This window comes from Terrapene carolina, unplaced genomic scaffold, assembly GCF_002925995.2.
Source record: "Terrapene carolina triunguis isolate 2854851 unplaced genomic scaffold, T_m_triunguis-2.0 Scaffold211, whole genome shotgun sequence".
Taxonomy (NCBI): domain Eukaryota; kingdom Metazoa; phylum Chordata; order Testudines; family Emydidae; genus Terrapene; species Terrapene triunguis.
Window position 1 is genome coordinate 40,552,236 of NW_020664562.1, and position 15,098 is coordinate 40,567,333.

At 40.9% G+C, this 15,098-nt stretch overlaps 1 pseudogene; it reads left to right on the plus strand.

Annotated features, from left to right (window-relative positions):
* Window positions 1-15,098, plus strand: part of LOC113407372 — a 150,690-nt pseudogene that overhangs the window by 25,253 nt on the left and 110,339 nt on the right.

Below are 15,098 nucleotides of genomic sequence, written 5' to 3' on the forward strand. Positions count from 1 at the left end.
AATTTCAGATTTAAATAGCTGAAATAATGAAATTTATTATTTTTAAAATCCTGTGACCATGAAATTGACCAAAATGGACCGTGAATTTGGTAGGGCCCTAGTAATGAGGAGGGAATGGGGAGGGGTGCAGTGAACTTTCTGTCTCCTTTCCAACTCTTATATTTGTTGCTGTTATTGTCTTTGTTGCTGTTAAGGCTACATCCAGCCATACCTCAGGATAGGTTCTCATCAATTTTCTCATCATGAACTTAGATGGGGTTGCACCTCATTAGTAGTTTACCAAGGAGCTGCCATGGGAAATAATGGTTGATAGTTTAATAGGTGGCATGCTTTATGTGGAGACAGTACTTAACCAGTGCCACAGTGTGGGGGTAAGGTGCTGTGCTACTGAAGGCCCTAAATAGAACAGAACTGGGATCATAAGAACCTGTGGCCATTAATGAACACAGATCTTTCACAACTCTAATTCCTGTAGGCTGAATGCAGTTTGCATATTAATTGTGTTCTGTTTATTTAAATCCGCTCCCTCCCATAGTTTCAGTGGGATGCACTATTCTTCACTCCCTAAACCTAAACAGTTATACAGCATCTTTGCTCGCTGGTTTGCAGTTGTCATGCTCTGCACCAGGTTGGCTGCATTTTGGTGGTGGTGGTGGTGTGTGTGTGTGTGTGTGAAGTTATTTCCATGCATTCGATTTAAAAAGGACTTTGGGAATGAGGGTGCAGTGAGAGATGCAAAGTGACCTGGCTGTATGAAGTAACACTGCATCCTTCTTTCTTGTAGTTTAAGTTTGAACGTTTGACCCTTGAGCTGACAGTTGTTCCTAAGGAATATCACAAGATATTGAGACAGCAGCTTCCCCTCAAGCAGCAGATGCAGCAGCAGGAGCAATCAGATGCACATAAGAATGACATGGTATGCTGGAGCAGTTAGTTGCCTTTCATAATATCCTTGTGATATGTACATTTATAGGTATTGGGGTTTTTGTGTGTGTGTGGGGACATGCAAGACATTTCACGGTTACAAAAATATTGTGCATTTCTGATATTGCAAATGAACAGGTAACAATTTACCAGAAAATACCAAAATACCTTGGTGATTTTCATAAATCATAGAGGGAAATGACTTTTTAGGTCATTCCATCTATCTCCCTGCCACTGTATGAGTTAGTCCTATGAGCCCCTTGATAATGTTTGTTCTGAGCGCTCCTCAATTGTCAGTCTCTTTCTGGTAAGGTGGTACCCACAGTTGAAAGCCAGAGGGAGAGGGAATTAACTTCCTGCTCTGTGACGTGTCCTTTCTACAGCCATATTGCATTTCAAACCATGCTTCATAGGCTCGCTAAGTAATTGTTTCCCAGGTTCCTCCCTCCTGCTCTGAGTGTTTGTGTTTGCAGAATATTTTCCTCCAGATCTATCACACTGCACTTTGATTTTTACACTCTCTGCTCCTAAGCACCTCCAAGTCCCTTTGCATTATTTCTCTGTGCTGAATGGTGTTTGTAGGTCCTCCCAGAAAAGTAGATTTGTGAATTTCATTAGTGTGCTGTTCTGTCCATGCTCTCTCATTAAGATATTGTATCAGACTAGACATGACACCAGTCCCTGCTGTTTCCCACGACTATATAGGTAAGCATCACCTCCATTTAAAAAACTCTGGACCAGGAAGTGACTTCTCTCAGACACACTGTGGTTTAGTGGCACAGGCGTTGGCTTCAGTGTGAAGAGGCCTCTGTTCTAGTCAGGTTCTGAACATACCCATTAACCTTTCTGAGCTTCAGTTTCTGACTCTGTAAATGGCAGTGATTACACAGATTCACTTCATAAGTAAGTGATAATCATAAGGTGCAAAGTAGTGTGCCTAAAGGCCTTACCTCAGACTCAGGCCTCATTGTGTCAACGACTAGACACAGAGAAACAGGCAAGCCCTGTCTTGGAGTGTTTAGTCGTGGGGCAGAATTTCCAAGCCACAAAGCCATTAAAGAGACAAAACAAATGGAGGGTGGGAGAGAGGAAATATTATAATCCCTCCCAGAGTCCCCGGCCCAGCCTGCCAGATGGACTGCCTAGACCCAGGGACTTACAGGGTCCTTGGCTGAAGGGCAGCAGGACATGCAGACTACCGTGGAGTTGGGCAACCTTGGGCTCCCTAACTCCTGGGCTAGCTGGCTGCTTTGGGGGAGGTTGGGGGGGGACACAGTGCCCTGGGGCATCCAAAGTCTCTGACTCCTTTGAAACTTACCAGGCGGGGATGCAGAAACAGGGCTTCAGGGCTGACAGAGAGCTGGGGGCATGGAAGCCCTGAGAGCATTAGCTGTGAGGCTCCGAGCTAGCCTGGACCCCGTAGGGCTTCCAGGCTCCTAGTTCCCTTTCAGCCCGCCAGGCAGGATTTAATTTAGAAATTGTGGAAACAAAACATTTTTGATTTTTCAAAAGTAACTTTTTTTTTTTTTAGATTTCTGTGCCACAGAGAATATCAATTTTTCCCCTTTGCATTCCAAATGGGAATGAAAACCATTTTCAAAATATGAAAATGCTCTGCAAAATGGAAACTCCATTCTTTGCCCAGCATTATTCTTATGTTTGTGAAATAATGTGATTTGCGACTGTGCTACGTTCTGTTACATCACCCTCTGTAATTGAAATGCGTGCTTGAGTTGTCACATTGCTTTATGTGGGTAAAGACATCCTGTGTCCTGCTAAGCAGATAGAAGGGGTGAAGTATTTGGTGACATTCCAGGATTCAATACATTACTGAAAATGCAGAATTCCCCTGAAGGGTCACATCAGTGAATCTGACCCCCTCTGTTCCTAGCATTTTGTTGGCGCTTGTAAGAGTTAAAGACTGAAGGTGATCCTAACCAAAGTCTAATTTAGCACAGGGCTGATGTGGATATTTTGTAGAAACCAGTTTCCTAAAGATATCTGATCTGGCAGATGGTATCACCTCAGCTTTAGGCCTCTCTGATGTAATGACTGATGAAACCTGTTGCCGAAGAGGTTCCGAAGATCTTTGCCCATAAGTGTCTAACACCACGAAAAGGAAGGATCGTCGTTTGAAATGAGGATGAGTGACTCTCCGATACAAAGACCTTTACTTGGTCTGCTAAATGAACATCTCCAGTAACTCAGTTAGTAGAGAGAACTGTTACTCAGGAATATGTTGTTCATGTATTTTAGCAGAGGACAACAGGACACAGACACAGGGGAGTACGTCAGAGTATATTTTGCAGCTCATGTACTTTCACTGGAGCATAGGAATTGCTCTGTTGCCTCTAGCTGTTGGGTCATTCATATTATAATATGGACACCCTGTTAATAGACATGAGAACTGCATTACCTGAGAACCTCTAGTTCAGTTACAGGTTATTGGGCTGGATGCAGATCAGAATAGATGGTCACAGTGGATACTTATGGCCCTAAAAATCGATGAATCTATAAGACTCTCTACTTCCCACTAATGATGAAAGTAAGTCAATTCATGGAGGATTGCATGCTGGATTTTCATTTAATGGCAAACATCCATCCCTTGTAACTAACTGAGATCCCAGGACTTACAGGACGGTTCATGCATCAGTCAGACTATAGCAAACATCTTCATTAAGATTCATTCTGACCTGTGATGATGCCATTGATGCTTAATGTAATAATGGTTCCAGTTTAAGGTATTGAGTAGTGTCAATGGGAAACCTTTTTTGCTAAAGATTTTGCTTCTTTTTTTCTACCATTAAAATAACAAAAAAGACTAATCTTAAAAATGCTCTTAATGACTGTAACCAAAATATTAACAGTAGTAAACAAGAATACATTTGCTCATAACTTGTCATATCAGTGTAATAAATTAAGCCAGGAACACATTAACATTTGACAGCTTAAACAATGCAGGAAAAAATACAAACCTCACAGGGACTACGTGAAGCATGTTGGCAGTTTAACAAACATTTTGAGATGCAGATACATATATCAACCTCTCTGATTTTAGTCTTGATAACTCCTTTTCCAGTGTGTGCCAAAACACTGCCATCCAAAGACTAATGAGTTCCAGATTTGTTTATCTTTGGTGGCTAAGGCAGATTCATGAGCCCCTGAACCCATTTTACAGCAGTCATGTGATTTTATCATACAACAGCAGAGACAGAAATTTCTTTCTAAATTAATGAATATAGAGCATATAAAAAGATATTATAAGAAAGATTTTCCTGGCCATCTAATACAAGGGACCATATCAAGCCTGTTTCAGAGGACTCGACTGAATGAGTAGTCCTGCACAATTTAATATGTTATAAGTTTCATCCTTGTTTCCGTTCATGTTCCATCTGGTGTATGGTAACAAATATTGGAAGTAAATCTTGTAACCAGAACCACGTGAGCTGATGTGTAGCATCAAGATGGTGTGACATGCAAGCAACAAATGCATACATATGGATTTCTTTCTTTAACTTTTTGCATTATGTAAATCCTAGGACAAGTAGAGTGTTTACAAAGAAATATTGTGCCCTTACTCCACATAAATAAAACTCCCTCCCTTTATATTTCCTCTTTTGGACTTCTGCTGCTTTGTTTCTCCTTTTATTGTTTTTCTATTATGATTTTATGACTGAGTATTTATAATTCTCTGCTAAGATCTGCTCACTTTTGCTGGTGGTGGGGATTCTATGAATAAATGTCACCACACTTAATAGATTGCATTTTGAATAGATTTTTGCAATGGAGCAAAGTAATGGAGTCCAGCAGTTTCCTGTTTGAGGTTCCAGTTGATTAAGGCCGGAAGGGACCATTGTGATCATCTACTCTGACCTCCTGCACACTGCAGGTCACAGAACCTCACCCATCCACTCCTGTAATAGACCCCTAACCTCTGATTGAGTTGCTGAAGTCCTCAAATCATGATTTAAAGACTTCAAGTTACAGAGAATCTACCATTTATACTAGCTTAAACCTGCAAGTGACCCATGCTGCAGAGGAAGGTGAAAATCCCCTAGGGTCTCTGCCAGTTTGACCCAGAGGAAAAGTCCTTTATGGATTGATTTTTTTTGTTCAGTGTTTTGAAGATAGCTAGCCAGACACTTGAGCCTTGAATGGCTGCTTTCCATCTCTTTGAAAGCACAATATGAATGCAAAGTTGGCTTATACAGCCAGTGGAGGAGTCTGTCAGTGTGGGAGGGTTCCTGGATGGCTGATAGTTATTGTAGGGGCTCTTCCACATTGCACCTTCCAGTTGGAGGAAAAACGGGGAGTGGGCAGGGCACCTCCGAGCATTAGCAATCTCTGGTTGCAAGAATGGCCCCTGGGGCTGGCCACAGGCAGCGGGGCATAAACTGGAACAGCACTGAGGTGGTTCTAACTTATGCCAGGGCCAAGCCTAGTTCGGGCCAAGACTGGAGGTTTGTGAAGTCACATTTCCTCCTCTGCCCTGAACTCCTGTGCTCAGTGGAGTTTGGACATAACCCAGTATTGAGACAGTAAACTGAAGAACAGCCCTAAGTATTACTAATATTATAGCAGGTCCTATGGCCGAATAACCCGCTAGCTTTCTAGAGTCCCAAAATGAAATGCTTGAATTGAAATTTGGTGTAAAACATTAGATCATTATGTGGTTCTTTTTGCCTTAGCAGGTGCCCTTGAACCAACTAATCCATTAGTTAGTGTTTGAAACACCATTGGAGTCGTACTGCAGCCAGCTATTTGTCGTAAGTAATATTTTTCCAATGTTTCTTTGTACAATAGTTATTTGATTATGGTCGAGTAGCATTCTTCAGCGTCAAAATGTTGTTAATAAAACTATCAAGACCTTTTCTAAACAAAATCCCAACTCAAGAACAATAAAATCTAAACCCAGCCAAAACAATCTCGGATTTTCTGCAGAAATCGGACTCCAGATAATTTCCTTCCAGCGTTTCATGCAGCAATGGGAAGTTGAGGCACTTATGGATATAAAGAGGCGTTGTGGGGGGTCTTCTAGTTATTTGAAAACATAATAAATCTTCTGGATAGTTGGATAGAATTCTTGTTCTCTTGACAAAACAGACTTGAGTCCTGTTCATCACTACCTCTCTAGGATAGAAATTCTGCCTCTGCTGCACCCAAGCAAAATGAATCATAGAATATCAGGGTTGGAAGGGACCTCAGGAGGTCTTCTATTCCAACCCCCTGCTCAAAGCAGGACCAATCCCCAGACAGATTTCTACCCCAGTTCCCTAAATGGCTCCCTCAAGGATTGAACTCACAACCCTGGGTTTAGCAGGCCAATGCTCAAACCACTGAGCTATCAGTCCCCAGTGGTCAGATTTGGCTCACAGCAATGCACTGGACTCCAGTCTAGTTAGGTTAGTCATTGTTGTAAGAGAGGCCTGAACATCCACTAATTGATTTTTAAATTGGTTACAATGTCCAGCTGTATTGGGTTTCACTAATCCTGGCTATCTTTATTATTTTAATATGTGTATTACAGTAATGTCTAGAGGCCCCAACTGAGATTGTGCTAGGCACTGTACAAATACATAATGACTGACATGCCGTGAAGAGTTAACTATGTAAACAGAAAAAGCAGGTGAAAAACGTGTGTGGGAGGGGGGAGAGGAAGGACTATTATCTTTGTATTAAATGGGGAACTGAATCAGATAAGAGGGACTGCATGACTCAACCACAGTTATATCAGGCATCTGTGGCAGAGGCAGGGATTGAACCCTGAGCCCCACTTGAAGGCTTTAACCACAAGTTAAGGGCTTTTAAGGGTACTTTCCCCATATGTATGTCAGGTAGGCTGAAAGCAGCCTCTTATTTCTTACAACAAACATAAAATTTGCCATATCAGATCAGCCCAAAGCTCTCTGTTAAGTGCGATATCATTCCACCAACAATAACTTGTAATGTTTTAGTAGAAACCAAACCACATATTTTGTACCTTCTGACCTATTAATTATAATTTCTTTCTTGAACACTTGGACTTGGATCACACTACTCAATATTTTTATATTTCTATATATGTGTTTTTGAAGCTGCTGGGTTTGGGTTATATCTTTTCCATATGCCCAACCCACACAATCCCATCAACACTTTCACACACTAGTTAAACACTCTATATTTGTGTGAAACTCACTGGAGGAAAAAAACCCAACCTATTATTACTATTAATAAAAACTAATTTCTCATCACAATTATTAGTGTTTTCTTTAAGACCACAAAATGCATCCAGTGCATTTGGAGGTCTAACTTTTCCTCCATTGACTCAATGTAGATTTATGATTTATATTCAGAATTACCCCATTTCTACCACTACCTGCCCTTTTTTTCTTTTGGTTTGACAAAGCTCCCTTTACAAAAGTTAATCACTTTCTGTATAACCAATTCCCTAATACATTTTATATTCTGTTCATGGGAAATGACATTCTGAAAGTTGATATCCATTGCGACACCAGGTGTTAAGACAGAGAAGTAGGGAACAAAAGCACTGACTGCATGAAGAAGTCTAATAATAGACAATTTGTTCACCTGGCACTGGGTGTATTAGCATTTGAGATGAGCTCATTGTTGTCTGGCAATCAGCTTTTTGCTAGTCCTCGGGATAAAAGTATGAAAAATCCAGGTTGTGGAAATAAGGGCTTGCTAATATTAGAATTACATTATACATTACATGATAGAATTAGAAAGCTACACATTGGCTTTTTTTAAAAAAGAGGAGAGACATGGGGTTGTAATTATTTAGGAAAGTAATTAATAAACTGACAATTAATTATTAATCATTAATTATTTAGGAAAGTAATTAATAAAGCGACAATTTTATATATTATATATATATAATCTTGCCAAAAAAACTTACGTAGATAAACATTTTAGATAGCTTTACAACTGGGCAAGCTGTTCAGTGCAAGCTTGCACTCTGAAGCGCAGCAAAAGCTCTCCCAGGCTTGTTGAGAATGCAGCCTTTAGCCTGGGAAGCTCACCAGGAAAAGCAGAGTTATTCAGTGTGTTCAAAACTGAATCATTGCTCCATGAACATGTTCGTACTCCACTGTGCAATGTAGTCACCAGGGCTTCAGAAACCACTGACAATAGTGAGAACACTTCCACCAGTTGACTCACCACTCAAAACTCCTTGTTCCCTGAGCTATATTGTGATGCAAGACTTTATGCAGCAGGGCAATTAGGAAAAGGGGGAGCATGGATTAAGTACCAGGAAACACTCTTAAGCAACTGTTATTTGGTTGAAGACACTGCCTTGAGTGTTGTTTGAGCCTCCTCCTTAGTTGGTGAGGTGAGGACACACCAGAAAAAAGAATCTGAAAGGGGGCGGGGGAGAGGAGGAGCTGGTGTTTGGTTGGGCAGTTCTGGGGTTCTTGATGCATTGGTAGTTGGAGTGTGATGGGGAAAGAGAGGGTACCACAGCTGAGCATCACCCATCCACTTCCTGTCTCTAAACAAATCCTACTCCTGCAGCCAGCTTCCCTCTGCTGAGGAAGAGGGGAAGGAGTCACACCAGCTCCTTCCAGGAAAGAGAGAGAAATGAATGTTTATACTTGCTATTTAAAACAAGTCTTTAAAATCTTCTACAATTCAGCAAATTGCACTAATTATTTCACGTGTTTTGTGTGAGAACCCCCTGATCTAATTTTTTTTATGTCAACACACATTCTCCATTCTGGTGAAGTGGAGATGATAGTTTTTATAGGAATGGGGGTGAGAGTTCTAAAAGTGTGCCCCTACTCAACTCTATAAGCTGTGCCTGCAATTTTGTTTGACTTGCTATGGGGTTATGAATATCTATGTATTTATTTCCTGTAGCTATAACGTCAGACCTATGATGACAACCACCAGATTTGGTGAGCTCTCCCTCCTGTCTTGTACTTTAACTCCTGCTAAAATCCAGTATTTATTTTACCAAGACAGTCCAACTTTACAACTCAGTTTTTAATCAATAGTTTTAATGTCTCAGGTTTATAGGTGCAATTACTGGGAAGTAACAATCTTCTATACAATTCCACCTAAGCTTTATCACATTTGTCACGTGCTGTTGGTCCTGGACTACCATGTGTACATTGGGATTACCCCCAAAATATGAGTGTATTAATGTTTGAGTGTTAGTGAACATGTGTTCTTCAGAAAGTCACATCTTCTAATCACAGAAAAAATGAAAGTCTGTCAGTCATGTTTCAGTCAAAGGGCTAGTCTAACTTCCATGCAATCACTCAATTGCCAAATTTGTTGTCATGAGCATTCACAACGGAAATCTGATTCTAAGAGTTACATTTATCCAATGAGGGAACAGAGGGACACCGTGTGTCAATGTATGTCCAGTAAAAACACATCAAGATCAGAATACCAAATGCTTGTAATGAACAGCTTGCAGTTGAGCTATCGACCAAAAATTATTCATGATAATTCTTCACTGTACCACATTTTGAATAACAAATACATTGGAGAAATTAATAATCCGTTGGTGTTCAAGTCACAAATAGATAATGAGCTATTTGTTGAATAGGGCCCTAATCCTCCAATGATGACCCTTATGCAGGCATGGCGCTCCATTGAAGTCAATGTCCACAGGGATGTCATTGTAGGCTTGGGGTCAAATAATTAGGTGCTCAATATCAGACAACCTTTTAATCTTCCATTAATTCTTTCTGCATAAATGCCAGTTGGAATTCAGAGCAATGGTATCTTAAGAGAGACTAATGCAGAACAGCAGATCAGGTTGCTTTTCCATGCAAAACTCCTCTCAGATCCCAACTCTACAGAATGTTATTGCAGTTACATAATATACAGATAACCAAGTGCTTTAAAATGCTAATTAAAATATATGATGCCTAACTCTGAGGTTATGTTCTTTTGTTTATGATGGAATAGAATGGGAAAGCAGAGTTATCCATTCTCATTATCAGCAGAATGTTCTTTTTTTTCCTGTTCTTATCCAAGTAACGTATCTCTCTGATCAAAGGAAGTCAATCCATCTAAACAGCATAATTTCTAACAGAAGCTTTTACTAAAGACAAGGATTCATTTTTGTCCACTTTCCCACCACAGATTCTGAATGGATTGAAGGATAAAACTATCTTAAAGCAATACATGCTAAGCCCTTTGGGTTTTTCCATTTGAAACCATATATTGGAATTGTTATAGCCTGTAATGCTTTCAACCCTGCTCACCGTAAGCAGAAATGCATTCCCATTAATCAAAGGAAAAGCTGAGTAAAGTGGTACGAGCTGCAGTCCCATTCAAGAAAATTAAAAGGCAGTATGATTATTAAAAGGCAGTTCTGCTAAATGTTTTCTGATGGAGGGAGAATTGGGACACACTATACAGTGTCCAGTGACTTTGCCAAAAATATGACACCAGGAGACACAATAAATGAATGTATAAATAGGAATTTGTTCCGAAGGGGGTAGTCATAAATCACTAAGCAAGGTACAAAATGTTTCCTTTTTGGTGATGCTTAAAATGTGATCTACCTTCAATTAAAAAAATCAGATTTTTCTTTTTTAGTTGCATTAAAATGATATCAAAACTGGAAGGATAATTTTTCCTCTGGGCGAAATGCTATGCAGGATGTAACGCTCCACACTAAACATCAACCCAGATAACAAGCTTTGCAAAGGGGAGAGATTTGTTGAAGAGTGCAAACCAGCAGTTTGTTGGAGTAAGAGGTTATTAATCATATAACATTTAGGAATCTCTGAGATGGTGAAGTTCTGGCCTTGTATCAGCGATGCACTCTAATAAATTGGATTGCATCAATAGGAATAGTTACGGTGCTTGCTTAAGGTCCTGGGGGGAGAGGAGTCCTGTGTTTCTTCGTCACTGTTTAGATCTAGAAAGACTTTTTCCTTCATGAAGCAATTGGTTTTAAAACTAGAGCTGGTCTTATAATTCGTGGACAACTGCCTGCAGAATTGAGGCCTTCCTTCTCTTTAGGACTCATGTGGCTTTGCTGTCTGTTCTCTCTCTGAAGGGTTAATCCATCATACTGAGTGATGAGGGGGTTCCCTTTGTTTCCTGAGGGGGCTTCTCCATCAGTAGCTGCATGAGGCTAGGAAGCTGCAGTAGCAACTACTTAGAAGCTGAAGTCAGGAAAGTTTGAAATGGACATAATATGTAAATTAACAGGCAGTAAGTAACCACTGGAATTTATCAGGGGAAGTTGGTGGATTCTCCATCACTTGGAGTCTTTTGAATAAGATAAGATACTTTTCCAAAAGATGTGATCTAGCTCAACCATTAGTTATTGGGCTAGATGCAGTAATCAGTGGATGAGTCTGTGGTCTGTTCTACACAGGAGGTAAATTAGATGATCATAATGGTCTCTTCTGGCCTTAAAAGGTGTTAACACCCCCATCCACGGGGCCCTTCATAGCCTCCCCTATCATGCGGATGCTGGCCTTGAGCTCCCCAGTGTCAGCTTCTTCCATAAATGTCAACCTTGCTTCCTTCTTTCATGCTCCTGTTAATCCATAAAGCCACGACACTCTGTCCTTCAAATCCCTCCTCATATCCAACTTCTACTGCGACAGCTCCAAGAAATCAGCCATCCAGTTGTGGCTAGGTTGAGGGACAGGCATGGCTGGTGATATGCATCTGTGATTTTTTTTATATGGTTTGGAACCACTGAGCTTTGCAATAACTATCTCTTATGTATCCATGTGATATTAGTTTTATGACCCTCAACTGCCCATTCCTCTTCCTTCCTATTGTTTGTCACGCTCACTTTTGTCCTGTTTCAAATTAGATTGTAAATTTATCTAGGGATGGACTGTGTCCTGCCATCTCTTGGTACAGTTCCTAATACCATGGGGTCCAGATCTTAATTTAGGCCTTTGGACTCTACCACAATGCCCCAGGGTCATCATAGACTCAGCCTGGATAGGGAAGGAGCAGTAACATATTGCAGAGTCCCATTAGGCCACAAAGAATCCTCCTAAGCCATGCAGGGGCATGGAAGGAGTGTCACCCACTCCTCTCATCCCTGCCCTGTCATTGGGGTCAAGTAATTGTAGTGGAGACACCCCTCCCCCACCTGACAACTCAGGAGGATTTGAGACGAGCAAGGCCTCCTGACTCTCCTACAGGACTAGGAGAGAATGAGGCCACACGAATGGTAGACTAAGTCCCCCAATCCTTTCACAAGTCCACGAGTGAGAGGAGGAGGAAGACAGTTTTAGGAGAGGAGGCACCACTAGTGCCTCCCTGGGCTGGGAGGGAGAAGAGCAGTGGTGTCATGGAGATCAGTCTCCCAGTCCTGTCATCCTTCCACAAGCCCAAGAGGAGGTAACAGGGGTCTGGTGTAGGGCCAAGAGGGAGAAGAGGAGCCCTTTCTTGGTTCCTGCTCAGAAGTGCTTGCTATCAGCAGCCGTCCCCTAGGGACTCAGTGACTACTGTAGTCATTTTTAACTTAAAAATGGGAAATTGATTCAAAATAAATTTGTAGAGTGTTCATTACGTCTGAGCTGCAATCCAAGTTTCACATAGGAGTGGGCTTTAGAGATGATTTACAAATTCCTGTTATCAGGGATTTAATATGGGAAAGGCAGACTCAACCCATAGGTCACAGGCATATTATTCTGAGACCAAATTGTTAGTTTCCTCACTGGGTCCCTAAACCGATAATATGTACTATGTGATTCAGTTACTAAAGATGCTTAGAAAATGTTGGTGACTGTACAGATCTGAAACATTTTTGAAGTTAATCTCTCATTCTCATCCAGCACAAGTGATTCAGTCCCATCTCAGCTGCAGATGAGAAGTTAGCCCTGGTTGCTGAGCTGGCTGGTGGAAGTACATCAGGAAGACAGGCCAAGGTTTCCAAAAGCGATAGTGGAAGTAGAAACAGTTGCAGGGTTGGGGGCTTACAGGGTATTTTTGTTCAATGTGGCCTTCAGATTGACCAACACATGGTAATGAACAATTACTGACAATGTTGCCATTCTGCTGTTCTTTCATATAGTGTTTTGAATCTATATGACATAGGAAAAATAACCAAGTGCATTGTCAAACTTTTCTCCTGCTGATGCTAGTAGAACTGTGCATCTAACCAGTGCCCCAGGCACTGAATACATAACACCTGTGGCTCAGCAGCTAATTCTTCTGTGTATCTATGTGAATCTCATCCAATCCTGGCATGTCTTCTGCCTCATTAATATCTGTATGGTTGATCTGCTTCCTTGCCAGAGATCATTCCGTCGGTAACTAATCAGCTTTCCAATGACAGGTTAGTCACTCTATAAAATCAAGAAATCTGTCACCATTGTTTCCGTTCTCCCACTCCTTTCTGTGTACTACACACTTTCATCCACACCATTAAAACTCATCAAATAAGCATCTGTGAGATAATGGCTGAAATGCATTTTATACTACATTTCCAATAAACTAAGAGGTTTCTTTTTCCCAATTATTCACCCAGTTTAAGGCTGGGCAAATAATAGGGGAAAATCATTCAAAATATTTTGTTTGACAAATGTTGCCTGTATATTCATGAATACTCACAAATTATTTGTCCAGCTCTATAAACAACATTAACAAAAATAATCATAGCAGATAGCTCTTCCTGTTCACTCCAAGACCCCTCAAAGAGAAGTGTTATCTAACTGATGGCAGTTCATCAAATAGCTATAAATAATATATACATAAAACAGAAAATACTGATATGAAAATTCTGGAATTAACAAGAGAGGCTCTGTATCATGGCTCAGTAATTGCTCTTTATTGCTTACCAGTCCCATCCCTTGTTTGTACATTACAGGCCAAGGACCATAGGCATTTGCAGACCCTGAGCTCAGAAGACTGCTCCTTCCTCCAGTGCTAATCTTCTTCAAAGGGGTAGGGAGTATGGGAACAGCCCTACATTTACCCCTCCCTCCACAGTGGCCAATGGAGCTGGCTGGGTATGGAAAAAGGAGCACACTTCATCATCCCAAGGGATGATGCAGATTGTGCCTTCCCTTTGGAATTCTGGAAGGTGTCATGACTCCTAATGTGCTCTCTTGGGGCAGTTTTGGCCCTGTTTCCCTTCCCACCTGCCAGACTCTGGCTAAATGGTCTGCAATCCATCCCTGTATAGTTTGAGCTTTTGGGGGGTGAGGTGGGGCAGGGACATTGTTTTCATATCTGCCGGTAAAGTGTCTACCTATCATAGAGGTGTTATCAAAATGAATAATCCATAATCATTATGTGTTCAATCTTCTGCCAATGCAGGACTGTTCCATACAATACATTGTCTCATATTTCATTCAGTCTAATTTTGTGTGCCAAGTCAAAGGATTTCTTCCACTTTCCTTGAGAGAATCTTCTACAGCCTAATACATCTCAATGTCAGAAAGGTTTTCATGATATTCCATCTCAGTGTTCCTTTTCTATCTCATCCCATTAATCCCAGTGTGCCCCTTTGAACATTTTCTCTCTTCATCCCCAAATGCCTTTAAGTCCACTTTATTATGTTAATGGGTAAACAAGAATATGGCTGTGTGCTTTGCCTGCCTTGGTTTGAATCTTGCATTGAGCTTTAATTAACAGGATTTAAACCAATTATTTTGGCAGCTGTTTCCTTGTCCAGGAATCCAGCTCTCTCATTGTATAGCTTTTTCAGAGAAAGGGAGTTATTAATCCTTCAGAAGTTGCCAGGGATTCGCTCCATTGCATCTCAGGATGAGTGAAATGACTCGTCTAACATTAGAATCCCCTCTGTACCCTTGTCTCAAATTTAAATGGAACTCTTTGGGGTTTTTTTTTAGTCACATTTTATCTTGTTATCTTTATATTCTCATCTTTCTTTGTACTTTTGGGTTCTGTCTGGGAGTAGAAGTTAGAGCTGCAAAATGTGGTCCTGATCCTCTAAACACTCATGCATGTGGTTATCTTTATGTGCACAAGTAGTTTCACTGCAGTAAATATAGCTATCCATTTGTATTAAGTGAAGTACGTGTGTTTCCAAGGCATTGAGTCTACAGAAGGAAGACCTGTCTTTGCAGTATATCCCAGTCTGACCTAAATCAGAAAACACTGGGACTCTCATGAGAAGGACTTTTGCATGAGATTTCAGTACGTGCAGTCTGATGTTGGGTGGCGATCTTCTGAACCGTTTGAAGTTTGCCGGTCTCTATGGCTTTTAATAG